Here is an 11,102-nt window from a genome sequence, read left to right on the forward strand (position 1 = left end):
ATTGACGTCTCTGTTCGGGTAATCGTAGAATTAGAACCCGAATATCAAGAACAAAGTTGAATCAGTTGATTCGACCCGCTCTGATACCACTTGTAGGTCCCTTAAGACCAGATCTAACATAACGAATGGATTTTGTTCATGATAAGCGATCGAGACGGGTGTTGTATAAACAAATGATCGAACAAATAAATTAAGATCACAAGGATAGTGAACAACTCCATAATCGATAAAAGATTTATATAATAAACGAGCTGATCCCACCCAAGGTGAGATCCCCTTGGGTGGTTGAATACACCTTGAAAACACACATAAAACTAACAAATAAAATCCTATTTATAACCAGATAACAAACATTCTAGAAGCTTTTTTCTCGTTAAAGTTAAACGCTTGTACCGAAACTCTCATCTTGGATACGTAATTCACGCCCACTTTAATTATTAGCTTGACTATAAATATATTACAAGTTTCGCCATATTAATATTGCAAGCCACAAATTGTTGGCCTTACATGCTAGTTCACCGAGAAGAATACAAAAGAAACAACATTACAACAATAAAGGCATATATGTTGGTTTATATTTTGGTTATCTGGTTACATTTTCTTTTTTAAATGCAGCAAGCAATTGATCAAGGAAAACGACTAGCAACACACTTAAGACAAACATAGGGCCGTCCCCAAGAGATTAATGATCTTTGTGGGCCTTACACGAATTATAAATATGAGAAACAACTAAAGCAAAACGAAACCCAAAAAATGCAAACCTACTTCATTGAGACTCGAATAAGGAATCTAATTTGGGGACCTAAACAAAATTAAGTGCCTTGATCTCTTGAATGATGCAGCTACCACCCACCTTCTTCTTATCCATAACAAGATCGTTCCTAGATTTTCAAATCATCCATTAAGCCAAAAGCATAACCGATTGCATCATCCATTTAGTTACAACTTACAAGGGTGGCTTATGACATGGGTTTCAAATTAACAACACAAAAAGGTGAAATGTTCAAACTTATTTTCAAATATTAGTTGGTAAACTTTTAATAATATTAACATGATCAAACTTATTTATACTACCCATAAATGTATAGTTCAAGCTCGACTCCTCTATACATTCTAATCTGTTACACAAATAATATTGTTATGTTTATTAGTGAAAAGCAATCAGAATTAATATTCATGACACACAAATTAAACCTAATCCTCAAGAAACGGGTAATCAGTGTATCCAACTACCGGATCATCGGTATAAAATGGGTACTTCTGTCATACTTGTTTAGCCTTGCATTCAACCTAAATCTCTTAGGTAAATCAGGGTTAGCCAAAAACGCCGCCAGAAAGCCACAAGATCTGCCTCGCCATTTTCAATCACTCGATTAGCTTCTTCTCGTTCGTAGTACCCACCCGCAACAATAAATGTACCTTTAAACGCGTTCTTCATCGACCACAAACTGTTTAGGGTCTCAACTCTCTCAAACTGAGTCACCATTCCTGGCTCGATCACATGACCAATATGCGATGCCAAGTGGACTCAGTGACTCGGCCATGAACACGCCTAGCGAGTGAGGATCCGAGTCACCCGACTCATTGTAGTTAGCAAATGGAGATAACCTAATTCCCACTCTCTCAGCTCCTATCTCGTCCGAGATAGCTCGACTACTTCAAGCAGGAACCGACAACGATTCTGGAGACTTCTACCGTACCGATCCGTCCGGTCATTTACTTGATCTTTCATGAACTGGTCGATCAAGTATCCGTTTGCTCCGAGAATTTCGACGCCGTCAAAGCCTGCATGGATTGCGTTTCTTGCAGCTATACGGAAATCGTTTACGACACCGGAGATTTCGTCTGTGGTTAATCTGTGTGGGGGTGAATACTGTGAATCTGCACATCCGGAACCACCTATAAACTGTTGGTTTAGAATTGGCTTGTTGGTGCTGGAGATTGGAGACTGGCCGTTTGGCTGAAAACCTGGATTATCAATGAAAATATTAATAGATCTTCTTCACGGGTAATAATTTCTACAAAGATCATAAAAATGAAAATGATGAGAAGAATTTGTATAAAAAAACCATTAAAAGAACACTGGAAGATTAAGAAAAAGAATCATAACTTAACTTTTAATACAAAAATGAAAAATGTAAAAACACAAAAATGTGTTTTTAGCATTTTCCCCATCCTCAAAAAATGAAAAAAAAAAAAAACTATATTGAGTGAAGAAGATCATTGTGTCTTTTTGTTTATCATTGTGCTTGGTTTTAATTTTTTTTTCATTTCTTATTTATATATATTAAGTTATGATTTTTTTTAGTTTTTTTAAGGGATCTTTTGTATGGTCGCAAATACTTCTCACACTTCTCATTTTATCTTCCTTTACATTTTAATTTTACCCTAAATTAAAAATAGCTTAAGTAATTGAAACAAAATCAGTTTGGCCAAATTGTTTAATGTTTTGTGTACTTCCACCCACATAAGGTGAACTTCAATGCATTGTTGAGCCAGGGGTATTAAAAAAAACCAATCAATATCCGTATTCGAAATATTTGAAAAAATTATCCAAAATTTGGATATCCGAAATTTCGGATATTCGAATCTCGAAAATCCAAATTTTCGATTTCGGATTCGGATTCGGAGTGGTTTTCAAAATTTTCGGATATTTTGGACTTCAAATAATCCAAAATATTTTTTCAATTATTTAATAATATACTTCCTCCGTCTCTTATTATATGTCATGGGACCCAAAACACACAAATTAAGAAATATCTTATCATTTTATTTTATAAGCTTTAAAATGACAATAATGTCCTCCAAGTTAATGACAATAATAAGCTTTAAAGTGACAATAACTTAGTGAGTATGTAATAATAAGGACAAAACTGAAAATTGAATTTATATGTATAGAAATGACATTTAAATTGGGATAACCAAAAATGGAAAGATGGACATTTAAAATGGGATGGAGGGAGTATTATTTATAACTTTCGGATATTTCGGATAATTTCGAAAATTTCAGATTTTTCAGATAATTTTCAGATATCCGAAATATTTTTAAAAATAATTCTTTAACTTTTTTATAAGTAATTTAAAAAAAATCGGATAGTAATATCCACTATTCAAGACATTTGAATATCCAAATTATCTCCAGTTTCGGGGAAAACCCACCCATCCGAAGGCTTACTGGTAGTAAAACCCAGATGCCCTCAGGATCAAACTGGAGATCACAAGGATCCCAGGCTTCCTTCATTGAGCTACCCATGTCCCCCCAAGTGTTTTAAGTGAGAATTGAACTTGGGTTTCCATTGAGAAATCCAAATTCACTACCACTACACCACATTGAAAAAAACACATGAGTGTATTTTGCTTAGCGTTTTGCTGAACTATTTTAATATATATGTTTTTGTTTGGTTGATGAAAATGGTATATTTTATGAGCAGTTTTTAGTGGTTGTGTTTGCCGTTACAAAACCCTAAACCATTAAATCTATGTTTGCACCTCACTCTTCTTATATGTGTTCTCTTTAAACCTCTTAACACCTATGTTTCAAAGTCTTCGTACATGTACCTTGAATCTGTATCTGAAAGTACCCGTATCAAAAATAAGTAAATTTGGGTATCCATACCCGTACCTGAATTTTATGGTACGGGTACTTTTAGGTACAATACTTGCTTTGGTATCAATTTTTCTTTTTTAAAAAATCTCAACTAAACTTGGTATCGATACCGAAATGATAACGATAATCAATTATCTATAATACCAAAGCCAAAATTGTAATACCACAACCAAAAACATAATACCAAAATTAAAAACAAAGCAAATCAACATAATATAAAATCCATTCAAGGTGGCGGTTACTAGTTACTGATTTGAAGAAGAGAAGAAAACTAGGGTTTGATTGGTTTAATCAGAACTGTTAGTACTCAATTTTTAGGATATTTGTTTTTAATACTCTCAAGTTTCACCCATTGGATGATAACACTCCCAGCTTTCACTTTGGTACCTATCACTCCTAACTTTGACCTCATTTGTTTCGGGCACTTCCGAACTTAACGCACCCTAACTCCGTTAAGTTTTTTATTGGCATGACATTTTATAACACACGTGGCATGCTTATGTGAAAATTAAATACCTCTTAAAAGAAACTAATTCCATATATATACCACCACCTATGGCCCGCCACCACCTTCACCAACCACCACTGGCCTTCACCACCATCTACAATACCTAAGTTCCATCCCTAGTTCCGTGTACCACTTAATTTGAAGCCCTAATTTAACCACCAGCTTCATCACCAACACCAACCTCAACCACCGACAGCCTCTGCCACTGCCAGACTCCACCACTGACAGCTTCCACCAAAGCCGACCTTTTACCCGCCTGCAGGTACACAAATATCATATCTGTGCTACCCCAACTGTCCATCTCTGGCCTCCCCCACCTTCTTCCTTCACTTATACAGACCAACAACTAACGGAGCCGATATAGTTGTCATGACGAAGGATGATGTGTTCAAGTTGAGTTTTCTTCTGGTAGTTTTCTTCGACGTTTCTGATCGATTTAAAGGGTTTGGTGGGGGTGTTGTCGGTGGTGGTGGATTACAGCGGCGGACGATTTTTCGATCACCATGGTGGTTATTGAGGTTTGAATGACATGAGATGATGTCTAGAAATGATGGAGAATGCGTTAAAAGTTGGAAATGAAAGATGATATGATGGATTTGAGGGTTAGGGTTTTGAATTTTGAAATTGGGAAGTTGAAATCATGAGCATAACTTGGATGTGAAAATGTTTTAAAAAGCTACAATCTTATAACCATTTTATTTGATAACCTAGAATTAGGAAATGAAAAAGAATGAGGAGGTGGTTAGTGGCGGTTGCTAGTGGATGAAGAGGATTGGGGAAGGAGGGTGGGTGGGGGCGGGACCCACTTATGTTATTCTTATTCTTATTATTATCATTGAAGGGTGAGATGAAATTAGGAATTTGTTTTAGAGTATTTTCCACATAGGCATGCCAACTCACCCATAAAACGTCCATATAAGCATTTCCACTAATCATTTGTTAACGAGTGAGTGACAAAAACAAATAGAGTGAAAGTTGGGGTGTTGGGTAACAAATCAAAAGTTGGGAACGATATCAACTAACGAGTGAAAGCTGAGAGTATTAAAAACCAATATACTAAATCTTTTGAATATCAATGGTTTTGAAAAGCTTGCTTGAAGCCTTGAGGATATCCCAATAAAAACACGGTTAGAGTTATGAGTTTCGAAAATTCAAATAAAAACCTCTGTATATTCCTATTGGGTACCGAATACCTATAATACCCGTACATATATCGGTACCTATATCCAAAAATACCCGTATCTAAAATTAATAAATTTAGATACCCGTATTGAATAGACGGATACGGGCACAAGTATTTGGAGTGCATACACCAAGACCACTCATTCAGATATTGCAACCAACAGAAAAGACACATGACGAGAAAATAACAAAAGGTTATAACAAGTTGATAGACGTTGACTTCACATCTACTAGCTAATCTACTAGCTCGTATGATGTTACGTGAAAGTGCGACAGGAGAAGATGCCATCATGCCATGTGCTGTATTATTATTTTTTTTGTTTTTTAATGGCAAAAATTTAATTAAAATAACTATCAAAAAGCTAGAAACCCAAAAAAAAAGAATATAAGGTTACAATATAAAATTACACCAATTTTTCGTAACAAATTTTTTAAAAATAAATAATTTTTTATTTAAAAAAATCCCAATGATTTTTTATCCAAACAATTAGTATGTGCTTTATATGTGATGTAAATATAGTTGTTTATCTACTTTATATGTGATGACTATAAGATAGTTTTAAATTTCATGTAACAATAAGAGAAAATGACTATAAGCAAATTAAAGAAAAAAAATTTCATGTGATGACTATAAGATAGTTTTAAATTTCATGTAACAATAAGAGAAAATGACGGAGTCTAGCCTAGGGATGAGCTCGGTACCGTACCGGTACCGAAAATCCCGATCCCGAAAATCGTAATTTTTTGGTACCGGTACCGGTACTGAAATGTTCGGTTCGGTACCGTACGATACCGGTATTTAAGGTAAAATTAGGGAAATACGGTTACATTCCGTATCGGTACCGGTCTCAAAAACTCAAAACCTTGGTACCGATTTCTGTACCAGTATGGTACCGGTACCGATTTTGCTCATTCCTAGTCTAGCCTATTAATTTCACTTATTTAAAAAAACAAACAAGTCACATATCACACTTTTTTTTATTAATAGATCTTATCGTGTCTTAAATAGATACTCAAATGTCATCCTTACTCAGGAGACAACTCAACATAAAAGTGAGAAAATGTCCTTGCCTCGAGACTTCATACCAAGATCTTTATTTACAGAAAAGAAAAAGAAAAAGTTTTTGGAGTTTCACATTAACCACTTGAGCTAGGAATTATGCTATAATATAAAGGAATATTGGTTTTTATTGGTCCTAACTATCTCATTTTGGTTGTTGCCGGTCTTAACTTTCATTTTGGCTAGCAACGGTCCCAACTTTCATCTTCGTTTCTTTCATCAGTCCGCGACTAACTAAGTAGTAACTCTGTTATCTTCTTAGTGACATTTCATCCTAATTGTAAAAAAACTATGACATGACATCCTACCTGTTAGAGAAGACGAACACCATGTAATCACTGTGCACACGACCGGAAATCCTCTGCCTGAACAACTCTGTCACCGGACTTCAACTTCCTAGCAAAGCACTCATGGGTTACATCCCGCCGTTCATCTGCGACCTTAAAAACCTCGAAACAGTGGTTATACATGATAATCTCTTCGGCTGTGAGCTCCGTAGGGTTTTTCTTACAACTGTTCGAAGCTAATTGAACTCGATATCTCGTTGAGTATGTTCGTCGGAACCTTGCCGGACGATACCAACAAACTAATTCACATCAAAACGGCGGAATTTTGAGGTAATAGCTTCACCGGAGACATACCGTCGGCGATCGTCGTTACTGTTGTATCAAAACTTATTCAACGGAAGCATACCTCCAGAGATCGGAAACTTAACGAATCTTGAAACATTAGGGCTAGCTTATAACGACTTTTTAAACCAAGTAATACCGCCGAAGTTCGGTAAGCTTAATAACTTAAAGACGTTATGGATGCCGGCGAGCTTCCGAGTAAGGTTAATTTGAATCTGTCTAGATTGGAAATTAGTGATAATAAGTTTTCCGGCAAGATTCCGCCGGAGATTGCTAGTAACAAATGTCCCACCGGAGTTTACTACTTTGTCAGAGCTAACTGTACTTTACCTTGACGAAACTCATTTTTCGGTGAGCTTCGTTAACCGATTTAAATCTTGCACGGAACAGTCTTTTGGGTCCGATTCTATCGTCGATCAGTTTGTGGCAAGATCTGTAAGAACTCGATTTGACAACTAGGACGGACATGTCAGCAAGGAGATAACGGAGTTACTACTCAGTTAGTCGCGGACTGGTGGAAGAAACGAAGGTGAAACTTGGGACCGTTGCCAGCCAAAATAAAAGTTGGGACTGACAACGGTCAAAATGGGATAGTTGGGATCAATAAAAACCAATATTTCTTTAAATTATTATCTAATTTACAAAACATTTTTCGAGCGGTCAGACACATATAATGATAACCATTTAAATTTGTTTCTATTTAAATTACTATACACCACCCAAAAGATATATTTAAAATAGAGAAAAAAATCAAAACATTAGTTTAAGCGGTTTAGGTATTTGACCGCCCAAAACAAAAAAATTTACCGCCTAGAAAAATAGTTTAAGCGGTTTAGGTACTTGACCGCCAAAAAAAAAATTACCGCCCAGAAAAATCAGTTTTGTACTAGTGTAATCAATAATCTAGCTGGAACCAATATCAACACTCAACCTTATTTTTACTTCAGAAACTTATACCAATTAACATTCACATACGTATGCGTGTAGGGTTAGAACTACCTCTTATAATTCTATAAGTATAATTGTAATGCTTAACATGTATGTACGTAATTGTATAATATGTATATGTATGAGTTAGGAAAATGAAAGTATTCCACGTAAGATGAAGTTATACAAAATATAGAAGAAAAAAAAAACAAACGTTGAAGCCTCATTAAACAAAAAACAAATTCAAGCTGTCAGAAATGCGTAGCAAGTTGCTACGCATTTGTTACCTATTCCCTATAAAATAAACGTTGTGTCGGAAGTGGGTAGGATCTTACAATATTAATTTAATTAATGTATTGAATTATCATGTACTTATCATATTTATAAAACAAAATACAAAATTGAAATGCGTTAGAAATGCGCCACAAATCCGACATATTTGCGACATTGTCTATATTATTATTTGGATTAAATATTAAAAATATAAAAATAAATTGTTGAATCGGAATTGCGTCAGATAAATATATTTGTATTTTGTATTTAGATAAACATTGAAAAAAACTAAAAATACAAAATTAAAATTTTGTATAGGAAATGGGTTGGAAATTCCGACACACTTCCGGCACGATTTATTTTAACATAAATAAGATACAAATTTAAATTGTTTTGTCGGATTTGTGTCGTAAATTCCGACACAATTACGACACATTTTTTGTTGTAAAAAAGTTAGGTTTCATCTTCTGTCAGAAATATGTCGGACATGTGTGGCAAATTACGACGCAAAAAATTTCGTTACAAATTTTTGTAGCAATGGTACCTGTTTTCTAGTAGTGGTTGCGATGAAACCACATCGGATTATAAAATATAATAAATAAAAAAGAAAAGAAAAGAGGTAACATCTGAATCAGTTAGCATGATTTCAAAATGGGTTAGATAAACATATTGAAAAAGACTAAAAATACAAAATTAAAATTTTGTATAGGAAATGGGTTGGAAATTCCGACACACTTCCGGCACGATTTATTTTAACATAAATAAGATACAAATTTAAATTGTTTTGTCGGATTTGTGTCGTAAATTCCGACACAATTACGACACATTTTTTGTTGTAAAAAAGTTAGGTTTCATCTTTTGTCAGAAATATGTCGGACATGTGTGGCAAATTACGACGCAAAAAATTTCGTTACAAATTTTTGTAGCAATGGTACCCGTTTTCTAGTAGTGGTTGCGATGAAACCACATCGGATTATAAAATATAATAAATAAAAAAGAAAAGAAAAGAGGTAACATCTGAATCATTTAGCATGATTTCAAAATGGGTTCGATAACGACTTAATTACCTAATTTTAAGCATGTTTACTGATGTTATGGATATGGTTTATGTATGCAATAACCAATAATCTAGCCGGAACCAACATCAACACTCAAGCTTATTATTTTCTTTAATAGATAATATATTTATGTTTAAGAAAAAAAGATTCAATTGGGATAATGGGTTGCGATGAAACCACGTCGGTATATAAAGTATAACAAATGAAGAAAGATGAAAAGAGATAACTCTGAGTCGGTTAGCATGTTTTCAAAATGGGTTCGATAACAACTTAATTACCTATTTTAAGCAAACCATAAACGTTACTTCCACATCTTCTAGTAAAGGACAAACAATATTTATGTTAACGAAATTAATTATTGTGAAACATCTCTTATTCATCAAGGTATATTGTTAATTTATGTACTTATTACCATATGAAATGGGCTGTTTGGCAAAGTATGTTGGTCCATTAAGAAGAGAAGCTCATTAAGAGGTAACATATGAATCAGTTAGCATATTTTTAAAATATAGGATGATTTATGAATTATTAAAATGGGTCTTTTAAATGAACAAAACATATTCTACCTCTAACCGATTCAAATTTAGCTTCTTATTGGAATCTTTAAGAGGCTAGCAAACAACTCATATATATATAAACAACAAAACTATGGATTCCCAAGTAGTGATTTAGTCGTCTCTTAATATCTGAATTGATTAACATGGTTGTGACTCGCTAGCTGCGACCATGTGAAACAAAAGGTCATGTGATTAAGGCGGCGACTGAGCCATGTCTAAGGTGGATCTACATCCACATCCACGGCAACGAAAACCATTAAATAAAATCTTTAGGGGATGTAAACATAACTTGCAACTTTTGATATTACAAAAACATAAACGATTAGAAAAGGCATGGAGATTGAAGATTACCGATGAGAAAGATTAAATATTTTCGTGGTGTATGGTGTAAGGAGAGGAATGCACTCCATCGACGTTTCTTCTTTCCCCATCTTTCCTCTGAAAGTGTCAATTAACAAGCATGGAGTCGTGGAGGATACTACTTTATATCATCTCTGTACACACTTTACTAAATGACAACTAACTTATCCAAATGTTTAGTGCTAGCCTATCAATAAATCATAAGAATATTATATTCCAATAGTTAATAGTATATCAAAATATGTTATTATTGTCATTATGTAATATTGTGATTTTATATTTAGGAGTGCAATGAGTTGAGGTGGACGTGGACTCAAAGTCATATGTTCAGATAGGATCACATGATGAAGTTTGTCAACATAGCAATTTTTTATTTTTTTATCTTTTTTAATGTAAAGATCCTCATAAATTCCTGTAAACTTACATATGCAATTTCGTCAATAAAATACTAAAGTTATGCATCCAAACCTCCGCTCGTATTCACGAATTGACACAAACAACCGATTTAACTTGAAAATTATATATAATTCTAACCTTTTAGCATATTAAATCTCATTCTTCTTTAAATAATAATTTTCCAAAAGCTACCCAATCTACTTAACTTAGGGTCTGCTTAGTATGAGGTAATGGAATAGATAACGGAATGGAATGGACGTGGTAATGAAATGGACAAATGAATGGAATGTGTTATTACCATTCCAATGAGATGTTTGGTTACTACATAGGAATGCAATGAATGATTACTTTGCGTTGTTTGGTAGGTAGGAAATAAAAGAAAAAATAAAACTAAAATGGTAGTGAGTGGCGGCACTGGTGGGAGGGAGGTGGCGGTCGTGGCATTGATGGGCGGTGATGGTGGTGGGGCGACAGGAGATAATGGTGGTTGGAGGTGGGTGGTGGTGGTGGTGTTGGGGGTCGATGGTGGCGGTAACAGTGGGGGT

The 11,102-nt window shown here is 34.6% G+C and overlaps 1 pseudogene; it reads right to left on the bottom strand.

The window, feature by feature from the left end:
- Positions 1–1,630: 1,630 nt before the first annotated feature.
- Positions 1,631–4,416, bottom strand: LOC143625316 (12-oxophytodienoate reductase 1 pseudogene; annotated as a pseudogene).
- Positions 4,417–11,102: the final 6,686 nt, after the last annotated feature.

Source organism: Bidens hawaiensis, unplaced genomic scaffold (assembly GCF_021521415.1).
Source record: "Bidens hawaiensis isolate Kalapana, Puna unplaced genomic scaffold, B.hawaiensis_p1.1 tig00004101_1, whole genome shotgun sequence".
In the NCBI taxonomy this organism is placed as follows: domain Eukaryota; kingdom Viridiplantae; phylum Streptophyta; class Magnoliopsida; order Asterales; family Asteraceae; genus Bidens; species Bidens hawaiensis.